This window comes from Eulemur rufifrons, chromosome 11, assembly GCF_041146395.1.
Source record: "Eulemur rufifrons isolate Redbay chromosome 11, OSU_ERuf_1, whole genome shotgun sequence".
NCBI lineage: Eukaryota > Metazoa > Chordata > Mammalia > Primates > Lemuridae > Eulemur > Eulemur rufifrons.
Window position 1 is genome coordinate 13,199,765 of NC_090993.1, and position 12,410 is coordinate 13,212,174.

General features: G+C 42.8%; 1 long non-coding RNA gene across 2 annotated transcripts in view; it reads right to left on the bottom strand.

Annotated features, from left to right (window-relative positions):
- Positions 1-499: 499 nt before the first annotated feature.
- The window catches only part of LOC138393419 (uncharacterized), a 42,648-nt gene continuing 30,737 nt past the window's right edge, over positions 500-12,410 (bottom strand). For both annotated transcript variants that reach the window (XR_011235183.1, XR_011235184.1), the window contains exons 2-4: positions 5,097-5,637; positions 4,605-4,854; positions 500-1,528 (exon numbers count right to left, since the gene is read on the bottom strand). This is a non-coding gene — a long non-coding RNA (uncharacterized lncRNA). The remainder of the gene's footprint in view (positions 1,529-4,604; positions 4,855-5,096; positions 5,638-12,410) is intronic.

Below are 12,410 nucleotides of genomic sequence, written 5' to 3' on the forward strand. Positions count from 1 at the left end.
GTGTGAACATTTTCCATGTCATCAAACACACCAAACAAGCATTAGTTGGAATGACACACTCTACTTGCCTAACAATGAATGAGATTTATTCAACTGGTTATCCAGTATTATAAACTAATGTTTTCTTTTTTAAAGTTGCTATTATAAGCATTGCTGTGAGTGATATCATTTATTGAAGATACAAATTTTTTCACATGCTAGGATAAATTCCTCATAGCAGAATTATTGGATCAAAAAAGAATCGTGTTAAGACTCTTGATATATGTGGATGAGCTTCAAATACTAATGTACTTCATGACTCCATACGTTTTCCTTGTCCAGCCACCTTCATTCGCTGTCCACATTTTCGAAGTTTCAAATCCAAGTAAAAGTAGTTAGTATTCTCTGTATTTAAAGACCTCTGTACTGAGGGAAATAACATATTACTTTAACACACATTACTTTGAATAACTTACAATTTTAATGGTGAATTTTATTTTTCTGTTTCTGAAGTCAGATTCTTACTGTGGGTGAGAGGGCTAATGCATTTATAACTGCATCATTGCACCAGCTAACAAAGTCTTATTGTTGCTTACAAAGTTGGTAGGAAACGAAGAAAAAAAGACATTAAGCACAACAAACCAGAGCCTTGAAAATGCAAGAGGGTCAGAACAAGTTTCAACACGTCATTCCATGTGCTTTTGTTTTTTGGTCTGAAAAAAGTCTAAGAATATTGAACTGTGTTACAAAAGAAGCATTCAGTCTTGGGAGAAAATTATTTTATTCTTTTTAGCTTGCCTTATGATAGATTTTTCTATTCCAGCAAAATAAAATTCATTTTAGGTGAAAATTTCCTATCTTTGCTGTCAGTTCCACTGGTTTTCTTTCAGATGACATTGTCTGTGATACTAACGCAAACAGTATTGACACACACTTACATAGCATCTCCTCTGTGCCGCACACTATATTTCTTCCCTTTAAAGCTAGACAGGGGAGTTGTTTTCCATGGGAGAAAGTGGACGTTTTAACGCCAAGGCACTAAGGTTTAGCGGCTCCGGCCCTTTTCGGAAATCACAGAAGCAGAACGGCCGTGCCAGGGCAGTGCTGCTTACACTCTAAGGCACGCAGGACGGGGTGGGAACCTGTGGCCTCGGGGCCACATGTAGCCTTCTGGATCCCGAGTGCAGCCTGTTGACTGAATCCAGATTTGGAAGTTTGGGTTTGATTGGGGGGCCACACTTGGGGATCTGGAGGGCCATATGTGGCCCTGAGGCCGCAGGTTCCCCACTGCTGCCTGAAACTCTGCATTTCTAACGAGCTCCCAGGGCATGCTCTTGCTGCTGGCCCACGGAGCACACCTTGAGTACCATGGTGTTCAGAGGCATGGGCACAGAGCCCGCCAGCAACGTGTGTGGAGTGCGAGATCCGGGGGTCCAGGTCTGTCAGCTGCATGTCCCCTGGCCGGCCGCTGCAGCTCGGGAGCCCTCCCATTGCCAGAGGTGTTCTCTCTGCTGGGTGCTCCATGCTGCTCACCCTGGGAAGGCCACCCCTGTGATGAGATTATACATGATGTAAATTTTCCCTTTTTTAAATGTTTTGTGTATCTTCTAAGTTTTCACCAGTGATCAGATACTACAATTTCACCAGTGATCAGATACTACAATCAGAAAAAGTGAACAATTTTTTTTAAGTAGAATAGTCCCCTTCTCCAAATCTCTAATGGTGGTCCTTTTTGGGCCTCTTTGAAGATCTTTTGACCAAAACCTGATCTCTTTGAAGATCTTCGAGGTAGGTCTTTGAGAGTGTTGTTAGAGTAGACACTCAGGTGCCCTGCCCTTATCACGGGGCATTTCCCTTTTGTGGTGGTGGTGCTAAGATACACATAATGTTTCCATCTTACTCATTTTTAAGTGAACAGGTCAGTGGCTGAAGGACGTCCACACTGTTGGGCAGCCAACACCACCGTCCATCCCCAGAACGTTTGTATTTGCAAAATCATCTCTATGTCTACTAAACAATTAACTCCCCATTTCTGCCTCCCCCAGCCCTTGGCAACCACTAATCTCTTTCCTGTCTCTATGAAATTGACTGCTCTAGGTTCCTCATATTCTTGTAATGATATAGTTTTTGTTCTTTTGTGACTGGCTCATTTCACTTAGCATGATGTCAAGGTTCATCCATACTGTGGTATGCGTCAGAATTTCCTTCCTTTTGAGGGCTGAATAATGTTCTGTTCTATGTATACACCACATTTTGTTTCTCCATTCATCCACCGATGGACACTGGGGTTGCCTTCCCCTTTTGGCTGTCGTGAATAAGGCTGCTGCGACCGCGATGTGCAGCTCTCTTCTTGCATCCTTGCTTGAACACTGGGCGTGTGTATGCTCAGCCCGTATCTCCGTCTCCTTACCCGAGCGCTTTCTCTGGCCACCTGCCCACTCGCAGAGGCTGCCAGGTCAGTGCCTGCCCCTCAGTTGAGGTAGGAACCAGTGTGTAACTGCACCAGGTCCCTCCCCTCTGGGCTGGGCTAACTGGAGAAGTGTACTCTGCACAGCTCCCAGAGATCCCTGGGCGATCACACCACGGGACACCACAGTGGTAACTTTGTATCACATCTGGTCCTGGCTTCCTTCCCTGGTTCATTTCTCTGCTCTCCTGCTGTTTCCTGGAATCACCTCCCGAATAAACTCCTTGTTCTCGAATCCTAACTTAGGCTATGCCTAAGACAGTTGAGAAGGCACACTGTGCCTACCTGTTTACACCTACGGGTACTCTCTTGTCGGAGAGCAACAGCGAGATTTGGATATTTGTGATGGATTCTTAGTTGTGGGTGTATCCGCCTTCCTACCCCATGCAGCTGGATTGTTCAAGAAGAAAAGTAAACCTGTGAATGTCAGCATTTACACCTTGTTGCAACATTTCATACATGAAATATATTTTCATAGTTCTCTTTTTACTTCTTTACTATCTCAATGACATAGTCTTCTAAGTTAATTACCGTACATGGAGCTAGAGCCCACAGAAAGAGCTAGAGCCCATAGAAAACAGTTCTGCAAACAGACAGATCTCTTGGTTAGGATAGTCATTTTCCATATATAGATGCTTGTTTTTTGCTCTTGCTACCATGTTTAGCCTCTGGGACTTCTCTTGGTTGTATCTAGTTTGTAGTTCTTGGCTCATTTTGACATTCTCTGTGTATTGTATTTTTAATACAAAATTGTGTATTTAGTAACAAGCTTGGAAACAGATTCAGTTTCTTGTACTACTTTGCTGCTACTCAAAATGACAATGCAAAGCAGGCGGCAATGTTAAGGCAGAGCTCTGCTTCGGTGTCTTTGGGGGAGTCCGGCTTCTAGCAAGGTGTGAACTTCCATTGCTCTCTGGGAGTTGTCCAGCTAGCACCTCCTCAGAGCATTTACAGGCCAACCCTGTTGGAGGCAGCTACTGCAAAGCTTGCAGAGGAAGCCTTGATTGCAAAGGCAAATGCAGGCCTTTCTGAAGTGTGCAGCCAGCCACCGCCCTCCCCACACCAAAACTACATCTTTAACTCTCTGTGTGACAATGCAGTAGATGCACGCGTACCTCAACATGTCTGCTTAGATCTTCCTCTTTTGAGTTTAAAAGATAAATTACTATAACTGATGTGTCGCTTAGCTGGTTTGTAGGAAATGAGTAACTTTCAAAGTAGAAAGCAGTTTCAGCTACAGAAATATTCAGTAATGTCACTGCAAGTGTTTCTTCCTTAAAGTCATCGAAAGAGTATCAGAGTAGATGTTTTCTGTGTTTGGATCGTTTTCCCAGGAAACCCATGGATGACGTTTGCATGTAACAGGTTAGCTCCTCATTTAGGAGCCAACTGAGCTGATCTCACATGTTGGAGGTTGGAAATCTTTTTTGTTAACTTTATGCACAATGGTAACTATTTGGAAAAAAACTCCTTTTTTTTAAGGTAGGATGAATTGAAGTTGTGATCAGATAAGCAAGAAATGAATATGAAGCCCAAGTAAAGCAAAGTTACTCATTGTTTCTCTGTACTAACATGGACTGTGATGTTCATTATGTCCCTCAGAACATAGGAGGGTTAATTTAGACTGAGAAAATAAAGTCAGCTCTTCTTTGTGAGGGGAATCTCTGAGAGTTTCCTGGGAAGGCAGCTCAGCCTAAGTCTCTTGCCTTTTCATCAACTGTGGGCCTCTTGGCTGGCCCATAATTGCCTTGTGTGAAATTACATTAAATTAGAGCATGCTTAGGAGTGGTGTTTACAGGATGCCTTGACTTTTTTTTCATGGTTCATAGAGCAAGAACTGACTTTCTACTCTGGCCCGCTCTGTTTTGTGCTGGAGATAGCTGAGAATGAACAGTTGTTTCGATCTAGCTATTCATCTTTCTGTCCATCTACTGACCAATCAATTTATTAACCAATGGACTAACTGAATTATCAACCGACCTACCTACCTTCCTGCCTTCCTCTCTCTCTTCTTCCCCCTCCTTCTTTCCTCCCTCCCTCCTTTCTTCCTTCCTTTCTCCCCTCCCTCCCTCCCTTCCTTTCTTCCCTCCTTCTAACTAAAATCTTAAACTACAGCTAGAGTCAGGCAGCCTCCTGGAAGCCGAGCTCTGAGTCTTACCTTAGGTTCTCATTAATAAAAAATCACTGGGTCTCTGTGACCGGTAACTTCTCTCCCGTCGAGAGAAGGAATGAGATCAGCTCCTTCCTTCTGGTGCAGTCAGCAGTTGAGGGCGTAGCTTCTAGATCAAAGTGCCTGTTTGGATCCCAGCTCTGCTACTCCTCTGTCGGTGACCTGGGACAACTTAGTTAACCTCACTGTGCCTGTGTTTCCTCATCTCTGAAATAAGGTTCATAACTGCACCTACCAGCTGGTGGGAAGATCAAATGAGGTAACATACATAAATTGATTAGTACAATGTCTGGCACATATTAAATTGTCAATAAACTTAACTTTATAATTATTACTGCAATTATCTTATGTGTACACAGTAGATGCCCAACCTCCTTTTCTCTGTCCCTGCTCTCTTCCTGTCCTCTTACAAAGCTCAGCAGTTTAGTATTGAGACAAGCATAACGATGTTGCAAAATAGAGGAAGAAGGTGACACATACCTGGGTATTAATGGATAAGAAGGTAATTGCCAGGGAGAGAAGGCAGGAAGACTGTGGCAGGCAGAGAGAACTGGGTGAGGAGGCAGGAAGGAGCTTGGCGGGCTGGGTGTGCACAGGTAGTTTGATGTGGCTGGTGTGCAGGAGGCTTGCGGAGTGATGGAGAGAAATGGTGACGCTACACCTCTCTTTTGCACCAACACACAGGAGCAACCCACAGTCCCTGCAGAGACACTGACTCTCTGCCATGGCGATTCCTCTTCTTGGGAGGCTCTGAGGGACTCAGGTACGCGTTGTAAAATCTTCACCATTTACCCCCCGGGATGTGTGCTCCTCTCTTTCTTTACACTGATGTTATTTACTCTCAGGGCTCATGTATCCATTGGCCAGGGGGTGGTGCCCCAGTTTTTCTGCTTATAATTTAATAGCTAGGCAGCTGGATGTTCCCACATTGGCTCCCATGAGGCGTCTAACTGGGTTTGCTTCCAGCTGGTGGTGGGGCCTCAAACAAGCCACTTTCCTTCTCTGGGTTGTGTTTCTTTGTCTGTAAAACAAAAGAGGTGGTTCAGGGTTCTTATGTATCCCTTTGGCAGTCTGGTGAAGCTCCTAGGGATCCCTTCTCTAAGTAACTTTTTTTTGAAATGTAAAACAGACAATACACAGGACTACAAAGGAAGCCATTATATGGAAATTCAGTTATAAAAATAGTAAATAAATTGGTGCTATGATGATGTATGTACTTCTTAACACATGAAATGACACAATAACTATCGTAATTTTGAATTATTGACAAGCACAATGTTATTTTCCAAGATCTGTAACAATTCTAATGTGACATGAATATACATGAAATTTCCAAATGAAAACCAGCCACGAATGCTGCTAATACTTTTGTAGTTTGTGATTTATATTCATACTTGGGGGAAAAGCTAGACTTCTGTTAGAGGTTAGTGAAAATAATCATGTAATTATTTTTCCCGTCAGAGTTTATGGGACCCCTTATTATATCCATGGACCTCTGTAGTGACTTAATAGGATTTTTCCTTTGCTGATTCTATGGCTATCAAATTAGGTAACATTCTCCATCATACTAAAACATTTCCAAGTAAATGAAAAATGCTAAAATCTCTATATAATTGGTAAAGCTCATGTGATTGGCTGTGAGGAAAACCAAGGTGATCAGGGAATATGGGAGGCACTTTCATCTAAGGTATTTAACACATGTGTTTTCTCAGTAAGGCACATCCCATCACAGTCTTCTTGCACTTATGAACACTACACAGAACTGTTAGCATGAATCTGGGAAGACATTTTAAACAGAAAAATCACCCAAAAAAAAAAAAAAAAATTTGGAAAACCATGGCACTAAATAGACCACAAAAAGGACACTTGTTTATAGCATGAGAGCTGAAATAAGAAACTATAGCAGAACCTTGTCTGACCTCAGCTGGGACTGTGTACATCAGGCAACTCAAAATTTTTGCCTCTCTGTTTATGTCTGCTATAGATCAGGAAAGTGGGGTGAATTTTGATTTTTTTGCTAGAAATAAATTTCAGCAAGTAGGTGAATTTGCAAGTAAGGGAATCGTGGATAACGAAGTCTGACTACCTTTGCTAATGTTTCTCTCTGCACCTGAGGTCTGCTGGTGACACTGCCACTCTTTGCACACGACTTTGGTTTAGTTATTTAACTAACTGGAGTCTCTGTTTTCTTATTCATGAAAGGAAGGTGAAAAGATACATCGGTAACAGTAAATTTTTCTTAAACCAGCAGGAGTCACTTTTATTTATGTGAAGCCCAAGGTACAAAGTGGAAGTCAGCTCCCACCTCCCCTGTACCTCCTGTGCCCCAGCGTTTCTTACCAGGAACACACAGAAAGCCACTGAGCTGGATCTCCAAGGGACACTTGCCCCTGTCCAATTAGGTTGTATTTTATACACTGGACAAATATTGATTGAGCCCAGCACAGTTCTAGATGCCATTATTGCACTTCATTTACCAAAAAAAATTTATTGTAGGTGTTTTGAAAAATGGACTACAAATGCATTTTGTTTGTAATTCTTAGTAAAAATGTCCTCTGCTAGTCCCTAGACTTTTCTCTGAATGTTGAGTGGCCCAGATTAATCTTTCAAACTCACTGTAGTTTGAAACATGTTACATTCATTTAGGAGCTCATCCCAAGCTTAGCTCACCTTGGTCTGGGCATCCTTCATCTCTGAGATTGTAACCAGGAAGGATCTCTCCATTGGTCAGGCCTGAGGGTAGCTCCATTGGAAGACAGTGCACCCACCCACAAGACGAACCCATTCGAATGGACACCCAGTACTTTCCTAGACATCCCTGTCTCTCTGGGGGTTGTGTCTACTACTATGTCAAAAGCTTCTCATACTCAAGATGCCTTTCCCCTTTGAGGAATGTATTTTCATATTCTACATATGCAAAAATAGTAAAGTAATAAACACTGTGCATTAAAACAATCTTGAAGTGAACTTCTATGAGTTTAAGTAAAGCAAATTATAATTTCACATGTGACAATTGGGTGTGATTGTTGTTAGCCTTCAATGCATGAAAACTAAAAGCACAATTTGTTAAGATTGTACCTAGTTCTTCAAAGGAAATTCTCTCCTGTAAGAAGAAAATTGGAAAGAAGGGAATTGACAATAGATTTGCATCACTGTGATTTAATTCAGTGAGTGTATCTAATCATGAAATCTTCAAATTTATCTTAAAAATAGTACGTCATCTTTAGTGAGTGAATTTTTCATCATTGGTACTTCTTTAGAGAAAAAATATTTTTATTCGAAATGCTTTTTTCTTTAGGTAATGATGAGATTGAATTATTTCTACTTCTGTACAAACAGCTGGCCTAAGGCAGGCACTGAGGTGTTTTATTTGACCCTCAAGGGGTTGGATGATGTCCACTCTCATGGGGAGGGCAATGTGCTTTGCTAAGTCCACCAATTCAGATGTTAATCTTTTTCTCCAGAAATACCTGCACAGACACACCCAGAAATATTGTTTAACCAGCTATCTGGGTATCCTGTGGCCTAGTCAAGTTGACACTTAAAATTAACCATCACAGTGTTCTACACTATTTCCCAGAGTTCCCCGGAAGGATTAAGACCCAGAAGCCTGCAAGAAATTTGCTTGATAACACTATCCATTGGCTGTCTTCCCTTCCCTGTCTGTCTTCCCCACTGCCCTACTAGTGTTTCCTGAGATCACCTTCCAAATCAACTACCTACATTCAAATCCTTATCTCAGGGTCTGCTTCTGGGGAACCCAAACGAAGACATAAAATAGTCATCTATTCATTCAAGAAACACTGATTAAGCCTTTCTGTGAGTCAGACCCTGTGTAGACTGTGGGGGTAGAGCAGTGAACAAGGCACAGTGCATCCTGTGCTCAGGGAGCTGCCAGTCTGGGGAACAGGCAATGGGGGAAGTAAATAAATAATGCCAACTTTTTGCTTAGTGATACATATTGTGAAGAAAATGAGAGAAGTAACGGGAGTAGTTTATATGGGGTGGTCTGGGAGGGCCTCTCTGAAGAGCTGATATTTAAGCTGAGACCTAAAGGATGAAAAGGGGCCAGCCATGAAACAATCTGGGGAAAGGACATTCCAGAAAGATAATAGTAAGCAGGAGACAGGGCGAGGGCAGAAGCAAGGAGACCAGTTAGCAGGCTATTGTGACGGTGGCCTGGGGTAGAGTTGTAGCAGCCCAGAATGAGAAGCGGACAGATTTGAGACATTTTGTAGTTCGAGCTGAAAGGACCTGCTGACAGATAGACTGTGGAGGTGGAAGGAGAGGAAACAAAAATGACTCTTCAGTTCCTCCTAGTGCAACTAAAAAGATGGTTGGGTCATTTACTGAGATGGGCCAGAATGGCAGGGACAGGTTTTTGGAGAGGACGTGTGTGTGGAAGCGAAGAGTTCTGGCCAAGTTAGCTTAGAGGTGCTCATCAGACACCCAAGGGGAGGTGCCAAGTGGGCAGCTGGGCGATGGCTCTGGAACTCCAGGGAGGGTCCAGCTGGAGAGGTGAATCTGGAAGTCATTAACCTATCGACCAGGTCTGAAATAGAGTGAGAGCCTCACATGTGGATTTCAAATACCCTGGTAGCCACATCAAAAAAGTAAAAAGAAACAGGTGAAATTAATTGAACTACTTCTACCGTTATAACCACAAATTAAAAAAGAAATTAATTCAAATAATATATTTAACCCAATATATCCCAACTATTACTTCAATACATAATCAATGTAAAAATTATTGATGAACTATTTTACATTTTTCTGCAACATTCGGTATTTTATTTCTTTATCTCTCATTCTTTTTGTAGTTTTTCTCCACAGAGCCAATGGAAGTATTTTTTTTTTTTTTTTTTAATTTAAAAATGTTTTTACAGGGAGGGTTTCCCTCTGGTGCCCAGGCTAGAGGGCAGTGGCGCGATCATACCTCATGAAGCCGTGAACTCTTGGGCTCAAGCAATCCTTCCGCCTCTGCCTCCCAGAGTGCCAAGATTTCAGGCGTGAGCCACCACGGCCGGCTGTATCTTGCTATTTTCATTTAACATTTTTCCAAACACTACAATCTTTGTAGTTACTTTTTAAAAAATTGGTACAAGAGATCTCGTGCTGTACCATGATTTTTTTCAACTATTTCCCTGTGGTTGGACATCAGATTATTTAGAAAGTTTTTATATTACAAACAATACTATAATAAATGTCTTCATATATCTATAGTTGCTTCTATTATTTTTCCAGAATAAATCTCTAGGAGTTGAATTGGTAAATTAGTAAAGCAAGTAGTATGTACATTTTGTGACCCCTGCTTTGTTCCCGTCCTTTATAATTCATGTTCCCCTTGGTGTTTTCAACTTTTAGACAAAGAAAATAAGCCAAGGAAGGTTTAAAAAAAGCTTGATGTTTTCTTTTTTTCTTTCTTTTACAATAACTGCTGTTTTCTCTTGGTTTTCATATGATCGTCATTCAACTTCTAACTCCATCTGGAATTTATTTGATTCTGGAATTAAAGCTGCTGCTGGGGCAGGGGTTGATCGAAGAATACAGACTGAAGGGGCTGCCGGAGTGTGAAGTTCACGTTCTTACAACCACATGCAGAATTTGTGTTTTAATTCATAACACAACCTTGCTTTCATTTAAGATGTTTAAAGTTACTGTGAGAAGAGGCATCATTTTTATTTGGTGGCTTTATGTACCCTCTGGCCACTGCTGCTTTTAATACTTCCAGTGGCTGGGGAACCTCTCCATTCTGACACAGAGGAGTATAACATGTGGATGAAGCCTATTTTCCCCTCAGGCTGATAGACACTATCAGCTAGTCCTTCCTTTCCTAATTGTTCTCATAACCATATTTCCTTGATTCTCAAGTACATGTTTTCCCCATATTTTAAATGACACGGCTTCTAATTGGTGTGTATGTATAATGTAGTATTTCTTTTGTTCTGAAAGGCTGTCATTAATTTTGGAGTACATCTGGCAATTAATGTCAGAACTGAGGCAACAGGGCATTGGTGGATAACCAGCTGCCTCAGATGCTTCTGGGGCATTTGGCAGGGAGACCTTTGGAGACACGTGGCTCCTTGTTGTCTGCCTACCATGGAACCCCCTCTCGCTGCAGTCTACTGAGACCTGTGGTTGCCAGATGAATGTGGAGGACACAGAGACAGCCGGGTCTATCTTACAGAAGAGCGGCTGCCTGCGGCCCAGCCAACTGCAAGAGGTGCTTGCTTCCTGCTTCCCCTGGTTTCCTGGGCCTGGGTGACACTCTGTGTTTGTGCCAGTTTTTAGAGCAGCATCAGGAACCGGGTGCCCACCTGGTGCGAGAGAGCTCCCTCGGGTGAAGTGTTTGCCATGGGACTGAATGTACTTCTGTCCCAGCTATTTTTGAGACTTTTGTGGTGATATGCACCTTCCGGTAAGGAGCTAAGTTAAAAAACTGGCTGTGGGGAGGGGAGATAGTGTTTAATGGGTACAGCGTTTTAGTTGGGAAAGAGGAAATAGTTATGGAGGTAGATTGTAGTAATGCTCGCATGATAATGCAAATGTGTTTAATGCCACAGAAGTGCATACTGAAACGTGGTTCAAACCATAAATTTTATATTGTGTCTATTTTACCACAATAAAAAAAATAAAGGGCTGCAGGGCGGTGATTCTGCAAGGCTAATTTCACAGATCGCAACTTCCCTTTTTTTCCTTGCTCTCCCTCCAGGCCGATGTGATCCTCCCTTGTCGCATCAGGTAGGAATCTGCTCTTTCCCTCGGAGTGAGTGTCATTGTATGTAATAGTGCCAGAGCTAACGGTGCGTGGCTGGCCTACCTGTGGGGATGGCCAACAGCACCTGTCAGTAGGACTTGCGGTTTTGCCACAGTGAAGATGGCCTTGATACCACTGGCTGAATCTGCCGAGCACGTACCGTGTGTCCAGTTCCGCGGGAGCACTGTACGTGCGTCAGCAAATTTAATTCTCACGATCACCCTGTGAGCTTGGTGCCGTTACAGATGAGGAAGCAGAGTGTGCTGAGCCACCCAACTTTTCCTGAGGTTTTTCTGTTGACGAATGGCGTATGTGTAGGATGCAGCTGCCTGGGCCCGGGCACAGTGACTTGGGAGAGAGTTCTAAACAGAAGCAGGTGGCGTCCATCAGCGGGAACATACCCTCTTTCTTACTTTGTTTCCGTGTACAAGGCATGCTAGTGTTAATGTTTCCACAGCTGGCTGTATCATCAATTAATTAATCTGACATTTTCTTTCTCAGGCCCTTTGCTGTAGGACACTGAATTGGATACTTTGGGGGATTCAGAAATGAGCCCTTCCTCCATGGAACCTGGCTAGGAGGAGCTCAGTTTGATCTGGGAACTAAGATAGATGTACAGTTAGCTCTAACATCTGGCAGAAAATGCTAGTGAAAATTGAAACAATAAAAAAGAAGACATTGCTAAGTATAAAGTAGAAGGGAAGTGAAAGGGAGGACAAACGCTCTAACAGAGAGCTGGGCAAGGCTTTGTGCAGTAGATTGTTTCTGCATTTGGCTTCAAGGCTGGTGAGGATTTGGAGATGTGCAGGAAGGGCGTCATTCTAGGAAAGGTGCATCATAGCAAACGGGCTTCTTCAGTTGGCCTCCCCCCTACCGTCCCTTGGCCTAAATGGGAGGTGTTCATCTAAAGGTTGAGGGTGGTTTTCATTTTCTTCCCATTGTCCCACTCTCTTAGACTGCTCTGTAGTTCATTTGTGGTTCAGTTTTGTCTCTTTTGATCTCTGTAGGGAGAAGGCTGAGCACACCATCTGGAACCG